The sequence below is a fragment of the Carlito syrichta genome, unplaced genomic scaffold (genome assembly GCF_000164805.1).
Source record: "Carlito syrichta isolate Samal-C Ts95f unplaced genomic scaffold, Tarsius_syrichta-2.0.1 Scaffold111495, whole genome shotgun sequence".
NCBI classification, from domain to species: Eukaryota; Metazoa; Chordata; class Mammalia; order Primates; family Tarsiidae; genus Carlito; species Carlito syrichta.
Window position 1 is genome coordinate 3,035 of NW_007055591.1, and position 5,559 is coordinate 8,593.

The 5,559-nt window shown below is 45.8% G+C and overlaps 1 long non-coding RNA gene across 1 annotated transcript; it reads left to right on the plus strand.

Annotated features, from left to right (window-relative positions):
• The first annotated feature begins 465 nt into the window (after positions 1–465).
• LOC103272236 lies at positions 466–5,559 on the plus strand. The gene is made up of 3 exons (XR_505112.1): positions 466–569; positions 730–845; positions 5,498–5,559. It is a non-coding gene; the product is annotated as an uncharacterized LOC103272236 (long non-coding RNA).

Consider the following 5,559-nt stretch of genomic DNA (forward strand, 5'->3'; position numbering starts at 1 on the left):
CTGCATGTGATGTCCTGAGCTGCACTTGAGTCTCATCCTCCTCCTGCCTGTCTCTATTGTAGACACTGTGTTGTGTCAGGTGGGGCAGGGGCCCTGGTTTCTTCTTCCCCATTTAAAGAATGTGTGACGTGAGGGGCACCATGAAGGAAAACCCAACGGTGGTCCTTTGACAGTGACGAGCGGAAGCCACCTGCTACTGAGCCAGGAGAGAGGTTTGCTGAGAATTAGTGTTCCGCTTCGGGGCTCTATGGTGATGTGGATCCCTGCAGTGTAGCGTGCTGCAGCCCTTCCAGTGTAGGTTAGGAGGGTGTTGTGAGAGGACACGCGGGAAGGGGCAGAGCGCTTCCGTGGCTGAGGAAGTTTGGGGAAGGCTGGGTCAACGTTACTGGCGCTCTCTGCTGAAGACCGTCTAGAACACTTGCTCTGCCAGTGTGCTGTGGGAATCCTGCAGGCAAAGCTAACAGCGTTCCCAACTGGCTCTGTTGTCTTGTCTTGAAGGAGCACTGCCCAGGAACCACTGTTTCACAAAAGGGCACTGTGAGAAGCTCTGGTATAAAGTATATACTCTGGTAAGAACTGTATGAAGAACATTCCAGTGCCTTTGTGGACTTTCTGCCGTAAGAAGCCGATTGTAGTAGCGATGGTTAAGTGGATGTTGAGAGGGTCTTGGGTGTCATCTGGTAATGTAGTTGCTGCCTATGAAATAATGCTTTGGCTTTTTAACCCTAGACCTGGAGTGGAAAATTATCTACGTGGGCTCTGCAGAAAGTGAAGAGTACGATCAAGTTTTAGACTCTGTCTTGGTGGGCCCTGTTCCTGCAGGAAGGCATATGTTTGTATTTCAGGTACGTTTAATCTTGGTAAGTGCGTATGCCAAACGTGTTGCTGCACGGACTGCATTATTTTATGGCCCTTATCCCTTTCCTTCGGGGTTAAGTCATTCTGCTTCTACTGCACTTCTGATCTGCGTCCACCATGTTTCAGGCAGTCTGTGTCACATGGAGCTCTGCCAGCTTCTCTAGGCTGAGAGCTGCTACTGTGCTGTTTCCCTTAGGAGACGCACAACCTACAGTCAACCTGACACCACCCGGCACACAGAGGGGTCCATTTTGGGCTCTTCCTATGAACAGTCTCTTGGTATCATACTTCCAGGGTGGCCGTCCAGCAGCCTGAAACATGGATTCAAAATACCTGTTCTAACTGGCATAATTAGTAATGTGCATCTGTAGTTTATAGTTTAAGCCACTTTCATGAATGATGATGGGACAAAAACAACTTTATTTCAGCAAAATCAGTAATTGGGGTAGATTAACAAGTATATTTAGCAGGTAGAGATGTGTGATCTTGGGTCACTGGAATTAAATTCCAGTGGTTTACTAAAGCATTTAATAACCTACAAATCTCATACAGGACTACTTTTGCAAATCTACTACTCCACCAGTTATTTGTAGGGGAAAATTCTACTAATGTAAATTATATTCTTAAATGCCACTGACAGTATTTGGATCTGTGCCAAGGCTTCAGACAGTGTCTTCTGTAGTGAAAGTGTTTCTTTTCTTTCCTTTTTTTTTGAGTTGGAGTCTCTGTTGCCCAGGCTGGAGTGCAGTGGCACGCTCATGGCCACCACAGTCCTGACCTACTGGGCCCAGGCGATCCTTCCGCTTCAGCCTTTCAAGTAGCTGGAACTACAGGCATGCACCACATGCCCGGCTAATTTTTTGATTTATTGTAGAGGTGAGGTCTCACCAAGTTGCCCAGGGTGGTCTTGAACCCGTGGTCTCAGGCAATCCTCTCACCGTGGCCTCCCAAAGTGCTGGGATTATAGACGTGAGCCACTGCGCCCAGCCAGTGTTTCTTTTAATCCATGTTAAGTTGTTGTGTAAAACTATTCAGTCATTTCTCAAATATCTGTGCTCACATAGAGGTAGATGTTCATAATAGTCCAAAGATAGCTAGCCATAGGTTTTTTTTTAAACTATTCATTTCTGCTATAAGTATTTTTACCAACAAAGTCCTATCAGTTAAGTAGAGCCCACTGAAAATACTTAATCCAGAAAAAAAATCTAACTTCCCATCTCTGACCTCTGTGTTTCTCACTTCACATTGGACCAATTTAAATGAATGCAGTTGGTTAAGTAATCTCGTCAAAACTGGCAGACTCAGTTACACATGCCATCTCTAGAGCTGCTACTTTTCCCTCTCTTGTCCTAAGTATCGAATTCAGAATCTTGGTTTCCTTAGCCTTAGCACTTTTTATTAAAAAGCAACAAATAATTTAGTGTATCTTTAGGTTGGTAAAAAAAAAAAAAAAGTCAAATGGTCCAAATACATGAATTAACAGTGCTGCCAGCCTAATTTGTATGAGTGCATGACCCTGTGAAAGACAAAAGTATTGGAATGCCTGTACTGTGGGGGAAACACTGCAGTTACAACATGGGTCAGACCCCAGTGCTGCTTGTCAGCTGTCTGTGACTGAGAGCAGCTCCCTGACCTCCCTTGGCCACACCACTCCTCCAGAAAACACGGGCCTCAATCTACCGCATAAGGGTGTCATGAGGAATAAAGCCGTCGGCACAGCCACCGACAGACTGTGCCATATTTCTGTAATTCCAACTATTTAGGTTCTCTTAGCTTCTTGAAATTGTTATATAAAAAAGCATGACTTGCCCTGGTCCACAGCCTAAGGAATCTACACTTTACTGATGATCACTCATGATACAGTACAAGAAATTTGAAAAACATGTACTAGCTGGGCGCAGTGGCTCAAGCCTATAATCCCAGCACTTTGGGAGGCTGAGGTGAGAGGATTGCCTGAGCCCACGGGTTCGATACCAGCCTGGGCAACTTGGTGAGACCTCGTCCCTACAATAAGTCAAAAAATTAGCTGGGTGTGATAGCACGCACCTGTTATTCCAGCTACTTGGAAGGCTGAGGTGGAAGGATCACCTGAGCCCAGCAGGTCGAGGCTGCAGTGGCTGTGAGTGTCACTGTACTCCAGCCTGGGTGACAGAGTGAGATTCCAACTCAAAAAAAAAAAAAAAGAAAAAAACATGTACTGATAGATCTTTTTGTGCTACTATAAAAACTTATATTAAAAAACCATAAAAAACAAATGCCCTGCTTTTGAAACAAGCTCTTAATGACACTTTTGTTATTAAGAACACTCCTCAGCTTTTGGTGAACGTGCTGTAGGAGAAAGTATTTCCTTTTGGTGATTTTCAAGTAGCTTTACCTTGGTATCAGTGTGCGTGTTGCCAAAAAGAACAGGGGAAGCACAGAGTACATCAGCCTATATGTTTTACAAAATTCACCATTATCAACAAAGAGACAACAGAGTTTTGTTTATGTTTCAAAATGTAGTATTCTGGTGTGCCTCTGAAAATAGTTAAACATGCCTTTCTTGTCAGTGGGTCAAAGCCTAGCAGGAAGATGTCTAGACGTCTGCCTGATATTGCCAGCTAGAGTCAAAGGTCTGCCCATCACCTCTCCATCCTGAATGATTTGAGAGGCCTACAAATTTCTCAAATTTGCTCAAGCTGAATCCTCTTGAGTTTTAAAACATTTTTAGAATTGTTGTAAATTTGCAAACAAATGTTAAAACACAGCCATGCCTAGAACCCCTTTATTGAGGGTATGAGCAGCGGTATGGGGGAGGAGTTGCTGCAGCAGCACCGAACTATTTCCTATCTCCCCCCACTTCCGGGCACATCAGAATCCTGTAGGGTGTCCCAGACATCACCTAAGCCCTCTGGAGAGGAGGGTGCATAGGATCTCTAAGACAAAGAGCCTATCTTCCAGGATAGGCTGTCTGTCCCTGTCCTGGTGGTGTGGGTGAATTTCAAAACACTAAGTGCTCATAGCCGAGTCACACATAAGATTATAAAGATGAGCTCAATGGGACTCCTGCACTGGTCTAGCTCAGAGTCTAGCAGAGAAGACAGGAGCGTGAACAGACTGACTTAGGTTGTTGAGTATATGTTAGTGAAGGCTTTGTGTCAAGTAATATAATAAGCACACGAGAAAGGAATCTACTGATTCTGCCTTCTGAGTTGGAAAGGGCTTCACTGAGGGTGCATTTGATGCCGGCTCCAAAAGGTGGATTTTGTGGATGTGAGGGAAGGACGTTTCAGACCAAGAGACCAGTACACGCCAGGCACGGGACACGAAAGCTTGTTACCACATTTTAAAGGCCCTGTGTTCACACCTCTAGAATACAAGTGGAGTCAAGGGAGGTTTGAATGGAGATGCTGGTGGTGACAAGTTGTGAAGGACTTGATAAAGGAAGTTCAAGAGCTGAGATTTTATCCCTTAGAGCTGGGAAGGATCATCTGAGAGTTTAAGCTCAGGGAAGGAGACAGGAGCAGATCTGTGTTTAAACACTGAGTGGAAATGTTAGGTGAGAGCCTGGGAGGCCAGTGGCAAAGTTGCAGTATTCCACATAAGAGATGAAGATCTGAACTCAGCCTTCAGGAAGGAAATGTGCTGAGCCTGACTCAATTTGGGAGACAGGGAGCAGGATGACTGAGGTTTCTAGCCTAGGTGATCAGGTGGACCCTTGTGCCTTTTTGTGTTGTCTAGTGTGGCAGGCAGGCAATAACATAAGTCTTCAAGATGGCCAAGCCCAGGCCCAGGGATGCTCCTTGGAGTCCTGGCAGCAGTAGGCTGATTTGCTGAGACTTGACTCACTTGCTGCCCAGAATGACTGCCTTGGGTCACACTCCATGCCTCCGCCTTCACTGCCCATGGTGACTGGGTAGAAGGCTGGCTCCTTTCAGTCACCCCGGTACTGTCCCGCATACTGCTGTGGACAGGCCCACCCCTCACTCATGCTTTCAGCCGCCTCTGCCCTTGACGTCTGCCTGAGACAGTCTACTTTCACTGGTTTCCACAGTATATGTGGTTTCCACAGCACACTACATGGTAGCGTCTAGCCGAGTGGTTTCCACAGTATATGTGGTTTCCACAGCACACTACATGGTAGCGTCTAGCCGAGTGACTAGTCCCAAAAGAGGTTCATTAGTCTTTGGACAGGTCTCCTACACAACTATTTCTGTTCTGTTGTCAGTTTTACACTAACTTACTGTTAGAGCCTGTGAGGGGCACTCAAGTGGGTGTGAAAATACAAGTATCCCAGGTCGAACGAGGAAACTGGTCTGCTGAAGTACTTGCTGCCAACAGGCCGTTGAAGATAATATAACGTTTGCTAATTTAGGTCTGAAAATTATGACTGGAAAAGGTTAAAATCAGCAAGCCTGATTGATTCAATAGTTTGCTTATAAAAGGTTTTCTAATGGATATTTCCAATGTGGCGACGCTTTCAAGCATCGAGGGTGCCTAGGTACCCTGTGGAACGTGCTGCACTTATTCGCCTTCCCCACGTGGGTTCCCAGTTCTTGTTGCTACATCCTCAGCTGATGGTGCTGAAGGTACCGAAACTCCAGTCTCGCCTGCCGTAACAGCCTCTTGTGTGTTTCTTTTCTTTTTAAACCCTTTCCAGGCTGATGCACCTACCCAGGACTCATTCCAGATGCAGACGCAGTAGGTGTAACAGTTGTGCTA